The sequence below is a fragment of the Magnolia sinica genome, chromosome 2 (assembly GCF_029962835.1).
Source record: "Magnolia sinica isolate HGM2019 chromosome 2, MsV1, whole genome shotgun sequence".
In the NCBI taxonomy this organism is placed as follows: Eukaryota; Viridiplantae; Streptophyta; class Magnoliopsida; order Magnoliales; family Magnoliaceae; genus Magnolia; species Magnolia sinica.
Genome location: NC_080574.1, coordinates 19,947,354 through 19,965,545, shown reverse-complemented (window position 1 = coordinate 19,965,545; position 18,192 = coordinate 19,947,354). Strand labels below are relative to the sequence as shown.

Sequence of the window (18,192 nt, the reverse complement as noted above, 5' to 3'; positions counted from 1 at the left end):
AGGGCTTGTCAGGAAATCTCCGTCCGAGCGGTTTGCGTGGTGACCTCAACACCAACTATATCCTTGGTGACCGGACTCAATGAGGGCTCACTGCACTGCATAGGTTATAAAAGTTTTGGATCAAGCTAATATTTGCTAATATATGTATTTTCTCCTCAGTCTGGTCCATGTGACCTAGCAACAGGTTAGATGGAAATTAAACATCACCATGGGCCCTACAAAGGTTTTGACAATGGACATTATTACCTCAATGATCTATGTCATGTGGTCTACTTTGAGCTTTGAATATGCTTCAATTTTGGGCTCATGCTCCAAAGGAAGCAATAAAAATAAATGAAAAGCATGTATAAAAACACATGCACCACGGTGGGCCCCATATACGCCAGTCACCAAGGATATCGGTGGTGTTGGGTTAGGACATATTCAGCCTCGAGTTGACGGAGAGGTATGTGGGCCCACCATGATTAATGTGTCTTATTGACACCCTACGTACATTTTAGGTCCAATTTGGCCGGGCAAATCTCATGGGATTAGGAGGGATGGGATGGATTTTAAGGTAATGATGGTGGTGTTAGTGGATTGGTTTAAGATCCATGGGATTGCTATATCCCGGGACAAGTTCATTGGGTCTGTTTGGCACACTCGGCATATCCCAGGATTTTACCTTCCAATCCATCCAACCAAGGGATGGGATCAATTTTAAGGTAATGATGGTAAAGTCAATGGATTGTTTTAAGATCAATGGGGTTGCTTATATTTCGGGACAAGTTCACCGGGTCTGTTTGGCTCGTCATGCATATCCCAGGATATCGCGATCCCATCCCTCCTAATACCGTGGGTTTGGTTCAGCCAAACAGGGCATGAGCTTGAAATGAAAGCATTTCCAATGCTCAATTGTACCACATTGTTGTACATTCCTAGGGCCTACAATGATGTTTATTTGTTATCCATCTTTATCAACAACTGAAAATTATGTCCTTCAAGAAGCTATCAGCAGTAAGCGTCAATTCACATTGTTTCCTTGGTGTGGTCCACTTGAGCTTTGGATATCCTTCAATTTTGATATTATCCCATAAATTAGCTGGTAAAATGGATGGATGGTGTGGATGAGACACAAATATCATGGTAGGCCCCACGGTATTCATTCAGATTGCTGCATGCTTCAATTTTGGCTCATGCCCTAAAATAAGCCGATAGAATGGATGGAGACGTGGAAAGATGCATACAACTACGGTGGGCCCACAGGGTTTAGTCAGTATGATTATTCAGCAAGGACGCGGGTTGGGTCCTACCACCGCCAGGACGGTAATCCGTCCGATAGGGTTCTGTGAGGGCCAACATAATGTAAGTGTTTTATCCAGGCATTCCATCGCTTTTCACATATCAATTTAAGATATGAGCTAAAAAATTAGGCAGGTACATCTCCAGTGGACCACAAAGTGAGGATTGAACTTCCACCATTAAAAACCTCTTAAGAGCTGGAGAAGTTTCTGATCAAGCTGATATTTGTATTTTCACCTCATCCACGTCTACGTGACCTTACGAATAGTTTGGATGGTAAAAAAACATCACGGTGGCCCTTAGAAAGGTTTCAACGATAGGTGTCATTATCAATGCAGCTTCCTTTGGTGTGGTCCACTGGAGATGTGGACCTGCTTAATTTTTATGATAATACCTTAAAATGATCTGTGAAAAGCGATGAACGGCGTCGATAAAAACAATCGTGGGCCTCACAGAGCCTTGTCGGGACGGATGTAGGACGCAATCCGCGTCTATTCAGCAAGCAATCCACGTACGGAAAGACCACAGCCCCTTTTTGCAACGAATCCATCTACTGGAAAGCAATTGAGCGGTTAGAATCTTAAAAATCAGTGTAACTTCCTGGAGCCATGATTTGGACGACCTAGTTTGAGATACATGCATATCACGACAGGCGCGAATTTCCTGACAATAGCAGTTCAGCTAGGTGGGCTCCACCCTATTATTTGTGAGAAATTCATCTATCCATTTTGAGTTCATTTCAGGACATGCTAAAAAATGAGGCGGCTGCAAAATAAAGTCATACATGAGGAAACGGTGGGGATTGAATGACAACAGTTGAAATATTATGTTTTGAATTGGGTTAAGGGTGTTTTTTTTTTTTTTTTTTTTTTTCATGGGTGTTTTCCGTTTATCTAGATGGGAATGGCCTTATAAAGGCTTTGGATGGCAGATAAATATGGCCTTGTCAAGGTGGAGCCTAGGAAGGTTTCAACCATAGGCATTTCTTGTTGGGGATTTGTGCTACGGAATCACACAGATCTAGATCTAGGATAGCAATCCAAGGGCAATAAGCAATCACAAGAGAACACAAATATTTAACGTGGAAAATCCTTGCGGGAAAAAATCACGGCACAAAGCGACAGAAATCCACTATGAAATAGAAATTATAAGAAAGAGGACTTACCCGATTTAAACAATCTCGAATCTCACCCTTGCTACACCCTTTGATAACCCTAGAACCCCTTTAGAAAGCTTTAGAATACCTTATAATAGCCCTAGAGACCCCTATTTATAGTTTATAAAACTCCACTTACGCACCTAGTCCGGAAAAGTCCGGAAACTGCCTCAAATTTACGCAGTCCGCGAAGGATCTGCATAACCTCGGCTAGTCGAAGGATGACCTCGATTGGTTGAGCAACTCGCTCGACCGGTCGAGCCTGACCCTTGACTGGTTGAGCATCACGGACACCTAAAAACATGTGCTCACTGGACTTTGAGTCGAGCAGGGCTCGACAAGTCGAGCTGCTCACTCAACCGGTCGAGCGAAATGCTCGACTGGTCGAGAGATCCAAAAAAGACATATTTAAGGCATCTGTCAACATTTCTTTCCCCAGTTTTCCCTCTTGAGTTTTTGATTCACCTAATTTCTGGATGCAGATCCTAAGATGAGCTCACAAAATTGATGAATAGGTGGATTTCTCACAAACATCATGGTGAGCCCCACCTAACTTTCCATTACAATATTTTTATGCAAAAGGCTTTCACAGTAAATTTGCATCCATGACCATCATGACTATAGTAGATAGTTGCTTGCTGCTATTTGAATCGTGGCAAAGGCTAATTTCAGACTCCAAGGTGAGGGCGTGGCTTGGGTGGATCTCGGTTCCACCGAGGTGGGTGGGATCCTCACGGTGGGGGCCTATTATGATGTACGTGGCTTACATCGACATTATCCATCTTTATTGAAAACTCATTTTAAGGCGTGATTCAAAAAATAAAGCAGATCCAAATCTTCGGTGAACCATAGTATTAGAAGCAGTCGTGGCTGGATCCTCACCATTAAAAACTTCATGGGGTCCTCTGAAATGCGTATCCAACCTATTGATAAGGTCAAAAGGACCTGGATGAAGAGACCGCATAAATATAATCGTAGTCCTAAATATTTTTGGCCCACAAGAAGTTGTTAATGGTCATTTACTACTATTTCATGTACTATTGTCCACCTGACATTTGGATCCACTTCATTTTCTGGATAATGCTTTAAAATGTGTTTTCAATATAGAATGATGGTGTGGATGTAAGGCTCATACATCATGATGGACCCCACAGTTAGGGATCCCACCCACCTCGGTGGATCCGAGGATCCACCGAAGTCGCACCTCAAGGTGATCAAGAACATCCCTTATATTTGAAATGCATAAGGCAGGAGAATGAATGTTCTAATAACTTAAGAAACTGGAGATATTTTGAAGAATTCTCCTTGAGTTGTCTATATTGATTTAGTCCCTAAAAGAGTTTATTTATAGAAATATACAATATATGAATCTCGTTATAATGAAAGAAAAGTAAATTACAATATTACAATGTCGTTATAAATAGTGGTTTGGTTTTCCAACTCCACTTTCGGTAGACACATTCAACCTGTGAGTATACTGGATTTCATTATTGAAGGCTTTAAATTAGGTTCACTTTTAACCTTTATAATCATATACAAGGACCGACTCCCACAAGAGACTTTCTATAGTTTTCTATAGGCTTGCCACGAACCTCAGTCCTACACAAAAATCTACTAACGTACATTCCGCCGGAGGCTCCCGTAAGAGACTTTAATTGGTTTTTTTAAGCTAACGAACAACCTTGATCTTAATCCAAGGACCCACGTTTACTCCCGTCAGAGGCTCCCGTGGAGACTAACATGTACGCACTTGTGTCCAGTGGCTTACACAAGGACTTTGATTTATGACCTACATAAGAGTCAATATCCTACAAAAGAGCCAATGTCCTACATAAGAACTTAGTTGAGTTTAATAATTCAAACTCTTACACCCGATCATACATAAGGAATGCGTGTATACGAACTCTCACACATGACAACTTACTTGTCGAATTGAGCTCCTTTGATAGTCCCTTCTCAAGTTGCTTGATCAATGCTCTCACATGCTTCAACTAACTCCTCTTTGCTCCCTCGATTGTGATGCCGATGCGTTGTCAACACTTCAGATCTAAAATCAACCACCTTGCATGTGATACTCCTTTGAGGTAGTCAAGGTGATGGGAGGTTGGTATAATCTCCTACAACTAATGGAGAGTTATAATTCCTATATGTTTTACCTAAAAGGGTCTTTTGGAGGATTTAGATAAGAATACACCTATATATACTAAGTTTAATATCTAGAAAATGGTGGAGTTTAAGCTCATCTTCAAGGTAAATATTGGAATCCATCATAGAGTATTAATATTAAGGAAAATGACTTAGAACTTATCAATTTAGAGAGCTTGGGATGAATGATATGATTATGAAATAATATAAGCTTTTATTGCATAAAAAACCATCCATATACTCAAGAACTGAATGCCTTTTATAAGAACTTTAAGTTCCAAAGATCAGAAAATGGGCAAATAATTTCTCTTTTTATGGCATCCAGCAGGGCTTTGATGGCATCGAAGAAAATGAATTTTCAGTTGAATTGTTGTTGGACAGTTTACACACTGTTTTATCCGATGCCAACGAGTAATCTTTGATGGCATCGAGGATATCCTTTGATGCCATCGAAGATCCTTCAATTCCATTGAGAAACTCAAATAATTTGATAGACATATCTAAGTTACCTAATCAATTCCATCGAGTGGTCTTCGATTCAATCGAAGACCCTTCAAGATCTACTTGATAGGATCAACCAACAATCAAAATATGTTGTTTTGGGGGATATGATTTCACAGCAGCTTCGCACCTCTTCTAGCCTTACTTATCATCTTCCAATTAAGTTTCTAAGGCTAAGGGGTGATCAACAAAGTTTACCTATTAAACCAAGATCATCTAGAGATTCAAGGGTTGTTTTGGGTCAAGGGTTAGGGTCACCAAGGCATCTCATTTACCAGTTCTTTGCTCCCTAATATTTTTGTCTTCTTATGTCTTCGGTCTTCAGCTTTTAAAAGATTAACCGACTACATGATATAAGGATTCATGTGATTAACAAACAAGATATGTTGTTCAAACAGATGCCTTAAATCTTCAAGGTGGCTCGACCGGTCGAGGGGGTTACTCAACCGGTCAAATATTGCATATCAGACCCCAGTAATTACCAGATTTTATGTATATGATAATGCTTAATGGAGTATTTTAATTGTATTTTTATTACAGGATAAAGTCAGGAGCGTTAATTGAAAATTGGTGTTAAAGGCATGGATTTCATGATCCAAAGTCTCCAGAGCACGGGGTGGACTCCAGGGAACCAATAATGAAGATTTTACACGTCTGGGATCTGAGGAAAGCAAGCCAAAGGGGCCCGAAAAGGGTCCAGAATGCAAGATCACATGGTTCCCACTATCCGATCAGTTCGAAACTTCATACATGAGATGAGGGCCGTAAATTAACCGTACATATTAAATTTCAGCCATTGAAGATCGCGGGAAGTGGTCCAACGGACAGATCAGCCCATTAATCTTCACCTTGGGGCCCACCTGATATTTGGAACTGCCTCAAACTTGGAGCTGATGGTTGAAAATAGATGACAAATAGGATGGACGGATTGGATTTCTCGTAAACATCACGGTGAGCCCTGTGTAAGAGATGTGTACACAGTGCACAGGTGCATCGGCTGCGCACCAAACGGACGAGCGTCGGTCAGCAGCGCTGACCCGACTTCGTCTTTGGAAAACGGAAGTTTCCGTTTCCAGCGTCCGCGGAACCGACCGCTGTCATCGGTTGTGGGGCCCACCTAGTGTCCAAATGGACAATCCGAACCGTCCATCCGCTTCCCGGGGCCGATATCATCATCGCCTAGATGTCCGTTTGGTTCCATGCATGTGTACGGACGTTGATCGCTGAAAAAACGCAAAACGGACGGTGAGTTCAAAACTCCGTGGGCTGCACCAAATTCACCCCAAAACCAGTCAATTCCTACTGATTTTTCGAGCTGAAACCAATGGACGACGTGGATTCCTGTGAAAAGTCCAGGAATGGGCCCCACCATCATCGCAGCGTCGGTTTGGCGTCCGCGTAGCGTCTTCCGCTGGCCGTTTTTGCGAAGGATTGTGGGCCCCGTACGTCACCCGTACGGCCGATCCGAGCCGTCCATCGTGTAGAGGGCTTCGAGATCTTCAAAACTATGCTGATATTCCACTCCCATGGGGACACACATGTGCGGTACAGAGGCCACAAAAGGGCTCCTGGCGACGTTCAAAACTGATTTTTTTTTCTTCTCTGGGCCGCGTCAATGGACGTTCAAAACCACCCATTCTTGATCGAAATTTCGTTCTGAATCCAATGGACGGGGTGGATTTTCCAGAAAATACCTCTGTGGGGCCCACCGATCACGGCTGCGAAAATTGCACTTCGAGTCCTTCTACGACCCCACCCAACCAGCAGCTATAAAAGGGGAGTTTTGGACGTGGGAAAGGCATTGAGAACCAGGGGATTCCAGATCTGGAGCAAGGGAGAGAAGAAAGAGAAGAAAGAGAAGAAAGAAGAGAGAGAGAGATTGTTTGGTTTGATGTTTTTTTATGAATTTTATTTAATATTTTTTATGGATTTTATGGGTTCACTAATCTCTCAGCTAGGGCTGAGATGAAGCCCTTAATTTGATTAGCTCTTGTATTGGTTGATTTACTTTGAATTTCAATTAATTTGTTTCTTTCTAAGTGGGCTTTATGGGTTTAAATTCTATACTTCTCCATCTATGAACTTGACCAAAGTATATATATGGATGTTGTTTGGATGCTTATTATAGGTGCTTGTATCTGATCAAGAACAGGTTTCCTATAGAGGAAGAAACAGGGTGCTTTAATGAATGTACATTCCATGTACCCGACCAAGGACATGGGATATATCATTCATGGCATTGCTTAAAGGAATTAGACATCTGTATGCCAGATTAAGGACACAGATTGTGCTTTCTCTATTTAAGTGGTATCAATCTAGATTAAGGTGAATCAACAGACAAAACAAGGGTTAGGATAATTAGGGGTGGATTCGAAAGTCCTAGTGCCCTCTCTCTGATTGAATTTTCTTCCCTGTTCTTAATTAATTATTTTTCATAAAATTGTGCTTAGTAATTCATTCCATTATTTGTTGGATTAGTTAAGGAGAATCATAGATTTGAATTGTGACGACCAGTCCTCGTGGGAACGATCTCGTAATACGTACCGTATCTACATCTGATTCGTATACTTGCGAGTTTAAAAATCATTTAAATCATGTTGGTTTAAATAAAACATCAAGTTTTTGGCGCCGTTGCCGGGGACTGTTTTGTTCCAATTGGATTTAGGATTCTCTCTTATCATAATTCATAGTCTTAGGTTTTTTTTTTTTACTAACTCTAGGTTAAATTTTTTTTTTGAAACTAACCTATTTCCTGTTTTGTAGGGACCTGACATAAACTACTAATTTGGTAATCTCTTTCCAAATTTTCTTTTTTTTTTTTTTTATTTTTTTTTATTTATTTATTTAGAAATTAACCGTTGCTTAGGATTTTTTCTAGCATTATTTTAGTAAATTTAATTTATTTTTGTTTTCTTTTTGTTTATAGGAATTAAGGAAGGAAGCTGCTAAATAACATTGTCTTCAAAAGGAGGAGCTCTTCTTCAGACATCAATCATCTCCTTTTCTGGGTTCTTTCTTCCCATTCTCATTTACATAATTTTAACTTGTTTTAGAATCTCACAGTTTATGCTAGGACGTAGATCTCTGGATTTAGAACTAGCACCGTTTGATCCTGAGATTGAAAGAACAATTCGTGAAAGATTGAGAAATAATTTTGTTGAAATGGCGAATGAGACTGAAGTTAAAGCTCTCAAAGATTATTCAGCTCCTGTCCAATTTAATGCGCCTTCATGCATAGTGTTGCCAACCACTACGGCAGCACACTTTGAACTTAAACCTGGAGTCATACAATTGTTGCCATCCTTTTATGGATTGGACAAAGAGGACCCATATCATCATGTAAAGAATTCTTAAACATTTGCTCCACCTTTAAGTTCCAAAACTTCTCAGACGATTCGATCCGCCTACGCTGTTTCCTTTTTCTTTGAAGGATAAGGCGAAAGCATGGTTGAATTCTCTAGAAGTTGGATCTATCACTACATGGGACCAACTGTCTAAGAAGTTCTTAAACAAGTTCTTCCCCGTTCACAAAACCAATGCCCTCCGTAGAGAAATCACTAACTTCACACAAAAAGAGGGCGAGCACTTTCATGAATGTTGGGAAAGATGGAAGGACTTGCTTCTTAAATGTCCTCACCATGGTTTTGAGAAGTGGCAACAAGTTCAATACTTCTATGACGGTACCGTCGCATGGTTGATGCCACCAGTGGAGGGTCATTCATGACCAAAAGTGATGTCGAAGCGTGGAACTTCTTTGAAACTTTGTGCGAAAATTCCCAGCAATGGGATTATTCAAATAGAGGTGATAGAAGTCCCCAACAACAAAAGAGAGGTGGTATATATGAGATAGGAGTCATACCAGAGCTAAGTGCCAAGCTTGATAACCTGACAAAGAAAGTTGATGCTCTGGTATTGAATAATGGACCACCACAAACAGCTCTAGTCGAGGCCTATGCCACATGGTCGCGTCCTGCCCCTCCTATGCAGTCTTGTCCATCAGGTGCAGCATTCACAGAACTTCTCTCATAACAAGTTCATGCTATGAACACTTTTCAAAAATCTGGGAATGATCCTTACTCGAACACATACAACCCAGGGTGGGCTAGACATCCAAATTTCTCTTGGGCAAAAGGACCACAACAAAGAGGACCATCTGAAAATCCTCCCATGCAACCGCACCTCCAAGTTGGCAGTCAACAACCTCAACAGTTTCCACAATATCAACAACTGCCTACACAATCAAGGAAACCATCTCTTGAGGATACACTCCATCTTTTCATGCAGAGTTCTCTCCAATTCTAAAAAGACACCCAACAAACCTTACTGGCCAACCAGCAAAGCTTACATGCAAATGCACAATCCATTGCCAAGCTGGAAGTACAAATGGGTCAACTAACTGCCACATTGAGTGAGAGAGAGAAGGGCAAGTTCCCTAGCCAACCTGAGGCTAATCCAAAGGGACAGTATGAGATTGGCTCTAATTCCAACCAAGGGCAATATCATGAACAGGCCAAATCGATCACTACCCTTAGGTCAGGCAAGCAGATTGATAACAGAATAGAGATGCTGGGGATGAATCAAATTCTAAAACAGAAGATCAAGATGAAGCAGAGAGCCATACCAATGCATCCAAAGTCCAAAAGCTCTCTGACTCTCCAAGAGCCACTAATGTGCCACCTTATGTGCCCAAAGCACCCTTTCCTCAACGTCTGGCACCAATAAAGAAAAGAAATAACTTTGATGAAATCTTGGATGTGTTTCAAAAAGTGCAAGTCAACATCCCGTTGCTTGACGCTATCAAGCAAGTCCCTTCTTACGCTAAGTTTCTTAAAGATTTATGCACTCAAAAGCGTAAGCAGAATGTTCATAAGAAAGTCTTCCTTGCAGAGCGCTCAGCTCCATGATTCAACATAACACCCCTCCTAAATTTAGGGATTCAGGAGCTCCCACCATTTCTTGCGGCATAGGAGATCATAAGATCGGGAAGGCATTACTTGATTTAGGAGCGAGTGTCAATTTGTTACCATATTCAGTCTAACCATAGGACTTGGTGAGTTGAAACCGACTAAGGTAACATTACAACTAGCCGATAGATCTATCAAGGTGCCCCGGGGTGTTATTGAAGATGTGTTAATCCAGGTTGATAAATTTTATTTTCCAGTGGATTTCATAGTTATAGATACTCAGCCTGTCCAGAATCTTCATAGTCAGATCCCAGTCATTTTGGGTCGTCCATTTTTGGCCACATCTAATGCTATTATCAATTGCGGAATGGAGTTATGAAATTGTCCTTTGGTAACATGAATATTAAACTCAATGTTTTTAATGGAGGACAACAACCCTCAGATTTGGATGACATATTTGAAGTGGACATGATCGAGAGCCTTGTGCGGGACTCCTTCCGTACATCTTTTGAAGATCCTCTTGAGACCTGCTTAGCACAATCGGGCATGGATTTTAACATTGATAGTCCCATCCATGAAGTCAATGCATTGCTCGACTCTACTCCTATATTGGAGACTGAAAAATGGAGAACGAAAGTGGAACCTCTTCATCCCTCTGAGACTCTTCCTGACAACACAGTTTGTAACTCTGAGAAGACAAAGGCGAGCAGGCTGCTTAATGTTCTCAGAGCATATAAGGCAGCAATTGAACGGAAGATAATGGAAATACAGGGAGTATGCCCCACGATATGTATGGATCATGCTGTGGAAATGTCGCGTGAAATGCAAAGGAAGCGTGATCCTAACATGGAAGAAGTTGTTCGAGCAGAAGTCCTTAAATTATTTGACGACAGTGTCAGTTGCCTTATTTCAGATAGCACAGTTCATGGGAACTCACGTCACTTGTCTGGGATCGGTTAATCAAGATGTTGAGGTAATTTCTTTGGCGGACCCTGGTTATAAAGATTATTTCATTCATGGTCCGTTCTTGTCGGCTGAAGACGTTAAACTTAGCGCTCATGGGAGGCAACCCAGCCTTTTGCTTTATTGTATTGCTTTTTATTTCATTCATTGTCAATTTTCTTAGTTAGTTACTTCAATGATTGTGGGTAAAATTACTGCAAACCCTCACGAGACTACAACTCGTCCACTAGGGGTAACCTAGGGGTTTAAAGGCTTGTTGCATGCGCTAAATGCAATCGAGAGCACCTGCGAAAGTGGTATAGGTAGGATATTCTTTTTTTTTTCTTTTTGTTATTTTTGCTTATGTTGATTTCTCTCTTGTGCTAACTCGCTTTTACGTTGAAATTTTTCACAAATTTTGAGAAAGCTTCTTGATTCTCCATCCAGGTATTATCTTTTCATCACTCCTTTTTTATTCTCGTTGTCCCATGTGCATTGCTTGTTTATTTCTTTTACATTGAGGACAATGTAGATTTTAGGTTAGGGGTGGAAGATTAGGTTACCTAATCAGTATTTTCTTGGTTTTGAGCAAAATTTTTGAAAATTTTAAAATTTTTTCTGGAATTTCTATTGAACTCAAAGTGATTTTGAAGGATAGTTGTGATTTTACCATTATAAGATACATGATGTTGGTAACTAATGACTCTTGGATTCGGCCATCTGCTTGATTTCACAGTCCATTTTGAATTGTTAATCCATGATTAGAGGTTGTAAACATTGATTGAGTCATGATTTCACATATCACATCTCGCTTACACATTAAGTTTTCGGTTCGATAACTGAATGATTAACTTGGTAAAAAGAAGAATTAAAAGGCTAAGTCACAAAATCTTTACCATAGGTTTGCTCCCTATAGGTATAGCTTTGATTCTCCATAGTTGACTTATAAAAAAGTTGGGCGACAAGTTTTCGCCATAGGTTTGCTCCCTATAGGCGAGGATTTGAGTTCCTTGGTGTACTGTTCATAAAGAAAATCAAAGGCTAGTTGAATGGAAAGTTAATCTAAAATGCCAGTATTGGTTTCAAGCTTGGTTGTCACGAATTACTAACGATATCATGAAAATTGACAATTGATTGTAAGTCGAGATTACACTTTACACTCATGGAACTCAATGTTTAGGAATGTTATAATTAATGGATTAATATGTTGAACTTGATTATGAAGTTTGCTGAGAGCTTGATTCCAAGAGAAAAATTCCACACACCAATCATGAATCTTAGAATTTTCACATCTCAGCTATCTGTTCACAAGTCACTTGAGTTTATAGGAATCATCTTTTATTTCTAAAATTATTTTTCGCATACTTTGCTCGGGACTAGCAAAATGCTGGTTGGGGGTTGTGATCAGGGTCAAATATTGCATATCAGACCCCAGTAATTACCAGATTTTATGTATATGATAATGCTTAATGGAGTATTTTAATTGTATTTTTATTACAGGATAAAGTCAGGAGCGTTAATTGAAAATTGGTGTTAAAGGCATGGATTTCATGATCCAAAGTCTCCAGAGCACGGGGTGGACTCCAGGGAACCAATAATGAAGATTTTACACGTCTGGGATCTGAGGAAAGCAAGCCAAAGGGGCCCGAAAAGGGTCCAGAATGCAAGATCACATGGTTCCCACTATCCGATCAGTTCGAAACTTCATACATGAGATGAGGGCCGTAAATTAACCGTACATATTAAATTTCAGCCATTGAAGATCGCGGAAGTGGTCCAACGGACAGATCAGCCCATTAATCTTCACCTTGGGGCCCACCTGATATTTGGAACTGCCTCAAACTTGGAGCTGATGGTTGAAAATAGATGACAAATAGGATGGACGGATTGGATTTCTCGTAAACATCACGGTGAGCCCTGTGTAAGAGATGTGTACACAGTGCACAGGTGCATCGGCTGCGCACCAAACGGACGAGCGTCGGTCAGCAGCGCTGACCCGACTTCGTCTTTGGAAAACGGAAGTTTCCGTTTCCAGCGTCCGCGGAACCGACCGCTGTCATCGGTTGTGGGGCCCACCTAGTGTCCAAATGGACAATCCGAACCGTCCATCCACTTCCTGGGGCCGATATCATCATCGCCTAGATGTCCGTTTGGTTCCATGCATGTGTACGGACGTTGATCGCTGAAAAATGCAAAACGGACGGTGAGTTCAAAACTCTGTGGGCCACCGCAACTCTAACTCGAAATTGGGCATTCCTAGCCGTTTTTTCATCCTCCATCCAATGGACGGCGTGGATTCCTGTGAAAAGTCCAATAATGGACCCAACCATCATCGCAGCGTCGGTTTGGCGTCCGCGTAGCGTCTTCCGCTGGCCGTTTTTGCGAAGGATTGTGGGCCCCGTACGTCACCCGTACGGCCGATCCGAGCCGTCCATCGTGTAGAGGGCTTCGAGATCTTCAAAACTATGCTGATATTCCACTCCCATGGGGACACACATGTGCGGTACAGAGGCCACAAAAGGGCTACCTGGCGACGTTCAAAACTGATTTTTTTTGTATTTTCTTCTCTGGGCCGCGATAATGAACCTTCAAAACCACCCATTCTTGACTGAAATTTCGTTCTGAATCCAATGGATGGGGTGGATTTTCCAGAAAACACCTCTGTGGGGCCCACCGATCACGGCTGCGAAAAATTGCACTTCGAGTCCTTCTACGACTCTGCCACCGACCCCAGCCATCCAGCAGCTATAAAAGGGGAGTTTTGGACGTGGGAAAGGCATTCAGAACCAGGGGATTCCAGATCTGGAGCAAGGGAGAGAAGAAAGAGAAGAAAGAGAAGAAAGAAAAGAGAGAGAGATTGTTTGGTTTGTCGTTTTTTTTATGAATTTTATTTAATATTTTTTTATGGATTTTATGGGTCACTAATCTCTCCGGCTGAGATGAAGCCCCTAATTTGATTAGCTCTTGTATTGGTTGATTTACTTTGAATTTCAATTAATTTGTTTCTTTCTTTAAGTGGGCTTTATGGGTTTAAATTCTATACTTCTCCATCTATGAACTTGACCAAAGTATATATATGGATGTTGTTTGGATGTTTATTATAGGTGCTTGTGTCTGAGCAAGAACCGGTTTCCTATAGAGGAAGAAACAGGGTGCTTTAATGAATGTACATTCCATGTACCCGACCAAGGACATGGGATATATCATTCATGGCATTGCTTAAAGGAATTAGACAGTCTGTATGCCCGATTAAGGACACAGATTGTGCTTTCTCTATTTAAGTGGTATCAATCTAGATCAAGGTGAATCAACAGACAAAACAAGGGTTAGGATAATTAGGGGTGGATTCGAAAGTCCTAGTGCCCTCTCTCTGATTGAATTTTCTTCCCTGTTCTTAATTAATTATTTTTCATAAAATTGTGCTTAGTAATTCATTCCATTATTTGTTGGATTAGTTAAGGAGAATCATAGATTTGAATTGTGACGACCAGTCCTCGTGGGAACGATCTCGTAATACGTACCGTATCTACATCTGATTCGTATACTTGCGAGTTTAAAAATCATTTAAATCATGTTGGTTTAAATAAAACATCAAGTTTTTGGCGCCGTTGCCGGGGACTGTTTTGTTCCAATTGGATTTAGGATTCTCTCTTATCATAATTCATAGTCTTAGTTTATTTTTTTTATTTTTTTAACTAACTTTTGGTTAATTTTTTTTTTAGAAACTAACCTATTTCCTGTTTTGTAGGGACCTGACATAAACTACTAATTTGGTAATCTCTTTCCAAATTTTCTATTTTTTTTTATTTTTTATTATTTTTTTTTTTTTAGAAATTAACCGTTGCTTAGGATTTTTTCTAGCATTATTTTAGTAAATTTAATTTATTTTTGTTTTCTTTTTGTTTATAGGAATTAAGGAAGGAAGCTGATAAATAACATTGTCTTCAAAAGGAGGAGCTCGTCTTGGACATCATTCATCTCCTTTTCTGTGTTATTTCTTCCCATTTTAATTTTCATAATTTTATCTTGTTTTAGATTCTCACTTTTTATGCTTGGACGTTTATCTCTGGATTTAGAACTCGCAGCGTTTTTTCATGAGATTGAAAGAACAATTTGTGAAAGATTGAGAAATAATTTTGTTGAAATGGCGAATGAGATTGAAGTTAAAGCTCTCAAAGATTATTCAGGTCTGTCCAATTTAATGCGCCTTCATGCATAGTGTTGCCAACCACTACGGCAACACACTTTGAACTTAAAACTGGAGTCAAACAATAGTAGCAAGCATTTTAAGGATTTGACAAAGAGGACAAAATCATCATTTGAAAGAATTCTTAAACATATGATCCACCTTTAAGTTACAAAACTACTCAGACGATTCGCCTACGCCTGTTTCCTTTTTCTTTGAAGGATAAGGCGAAAGCATGGTTGAATTCTCTAGAAGTTGGATCTATCACTACTTGGGACCATATTTCTAAGAAGTTCTTAAACAAGTTCTTCCCCGTTCACAAAACCAATGCCCTCCGTAGAGAAATCACTAACTTCACACAAAAAGAGGGCGAGCACTTTCATGAATGTTGGGAAAGATGGAAGGACTTGCTTCTTAAATGTCCTCACCATGGTTTTGAGAAGTGGCAACAAGTTCAATACTTCTATGACGGTCTGACACCACAAAACCGTCGCATGGTTGATGCCACCAGTGGAGGGTCATTCATGACCAAAAGTGATGTCGAAGCGTGGAACTTCTTTGAAACTTTGTGCGAAAATTCCCAGCAATGGGATTATTCAAATAGAGGTGATAGAAGTCCCCAACAACAAAAGAGAGGTGGTATATATGAGATAGGAGTCATACCAGAGCTAAGTGCCAAGCTTGATAACCTGACAAAGAAAGTTGATGCTCTGGTATTGAATAATGGACCACCACAAACAGCTCAAGTCGAGGCATATGCCACATGTTCCAGTCCTGCCCATCCTATGCAGTCTTGTCCATCTGGTGCAGCATTTCCAAACTTCTCTCTGAACAAGTTCATGCTATGAACACTTTTCAAAAATCTGGGAATGATCCTTACTCGAACACATACAACCCAGGGTGGGCTAGACATCCAAATTTCTCTTGGGCAAAAGGACCACAACAAGGAGGACCATCTGGAAATCCTCCCATGCAACCGCACCTCCAAGTTGGCAGTCAACAACCTCAACAGTTTCCATAATATCAACAACTGCCTACACAATCAAGGAAACCATCTCTTGAGGATACACTCCATCTTTTCATGCAGAGTTCTCTCCAATTCCAAAAAGACACCCAACAAACCTTATTGGCCAACCAGCAAAGCTTACATGCAAATGCACAATCCATTGCCAAGCTGGAAGTACAACTGGGTCAACTAGCTGCCACATTGAGTGAGAGAGAGAAGGGCAAGCTCCCTAGCCAACCTGAGGCTAATCCAAAGGGACAGTATGAGATTGGCTCTAATTCCAACCAAGGGCAATATCATGAACAGGCCAAATCGATCACTACCCTTAGGTCAGGCAAGCAGATTGATAACAGAATAGAGATGCCTGGGGATGAATCAAATTCTAAAACAGAAGATCAAGATAAAGCAGAGAGTCATACCAATGCATCCAAAGTCCAAAAGCTCTCTGACTCTCCAAGAGCCACTAATGTGCCACCTTATGTGCCCAAAGCACCCTTCCCTCAACGTCTGGCACCAATAAAGAAAAGAAATAACTTTGATGAAATCTTGGATGTGTTTCAAAAAGTGCAAGTCAACATCCCGTTGCTTGACGCTATCAAGCAAGTCCCCGCTTACGCTAAGTTTCTTAAAGATTTATGCACTCAAAAGCGTAAGCAGAATGTTCATAAGAAAGTCTTCCTTGCAGAGCAGCTCAGCAGCTCCATGATTCAACATAACACCCCTCCTAAATTTAGGGATCCAGGAGCTCCCACCATTTCTTGCGGCATAGGAGATCATAAGATCGGGAAGGCATTACTTGATTTAGGGGCGAGTGTCAATTTGTTACCATATTCAGTCTATGAGCAGCTAGGACTTGGTGAGTTGAAACCGACTAAGGTAACATTACAACTAGCTGATAGATCTGTCAAGGTGCCCCGGGGTATTATTGAAGATGTGTTAATCCAGGTTGATAAATTTTATTTTCCAGTGGATTTCATAGTTATAGATACTCGGCCTGTCCAGAATCTTCATAGTCAGATCCCAGTCATTTTGGGTCGTCCATTTTTGGCCACATCTAATGCTATTATCAATTGCAGGAATGGAGTTATGAAATTGTCCTTTGGTAACATGAATATTAAACTCAATGTTTTTAATGCAGGACAACAACCCTCCGATTTGGATGACATATTTGAAGTGGACATGATCGAGAGCCTTGTGCAGGACTCCTTCCGTACATCTTTTGAAGATCCTCTAGAGCCCTGCTTAGCACAATCGGGCATGGATTTTGACATTGATAGTCCCATCCATGAAGTCAATGCATTGCTCGACTCTACTCCTATATTGAGACTGAAAAATGGAGAGCGAAAGTGGAACCTCTTCATCCCTCTGAGACTCTTCCTGACAGCACAGTATGTAAAGACAAAGGCGAGCAGGCTGCTTAATGTTCTCAGAGCATATAAGGCAGCAATTGAACGGAAGATAATGGAAATACAGGGAGTATGCCCCACGATATGTATGGATCATGCTGTGGAAATGTCGCGTGAAATGCAAAGGAAGCGTGATCCTAACATGGAAGAAGTTGTTCGAGCAGAAGTCCTTAAATTATTTGACGACAGTGTCAGTTGCCTTCATTTCAGATGGCACAGTTCATGAGAACTCACATCACTTGTCTGGGATTGGTTAATCAAGATGTTGAGGTAATTTCTTTGGCGGACCCTGGTTATAAAGATTATTTCATTCATGGTCCGTTCTTGTCTGGCTGAAGACGTTAAACTTAGCGCTCATGGGAGGCAACCATGCCTTTTGCTTTATTGTATTGCTTTTTATTTCATTCATTTTCAATTTTCTTAGTTAGTTACTTCAATGTTTGTGGGTAACATTACAAAACCCTCACGAGTCTACAACTCGTCGAATAGGGGTAACCTAGGGGTTTAAAGGCTTGTTGCATGCGCTAAATGCAATCGAGAGCACCTGCGAAAGTGGTATAGGTAGGATCTTCTTTTGTTTTTCTTTTTGTTATTTTTGCTTATGTTGATTTCTCTCTTGTGCTAACTCGCTTTTACGTTGAAATTTTTCACAAATTTTGAGAAAG

The 18,192-nt window shown here is 40.7% G+C and overlaps 2 non-coding genes across 2 annotated transcripts; both read right to left on the bottom strand.

Annotated features, from left to right (window-relative positions):
- Positions 1-8,621: 8,621 nt before the first annotated feature.
- Positions 8,622-8,728, bottom strand: LOC131238134 (small nucleolar RNA R71). The gene has a single exon (XR_009167547.1). It is a non-coding gene; the product is annotated as a small nucleolar RNA R71 (small nucleolar RNA).
- Positions 8,729-15,444: 6,716 nt separating this feature from the next.
- Positions 15,445-15,551, bottom strand: LOC131238133 (small nucleolar RNA R71). Its single transcript, XR_009167546.1, has one exon. It is a non-coding gene; the product is annotated as a small nucleolar RNA R71 (small nucleolar RNA).
- Between the last annotated feature and the right edge of the window lie 2,641 nt (positions 15,552-18,192).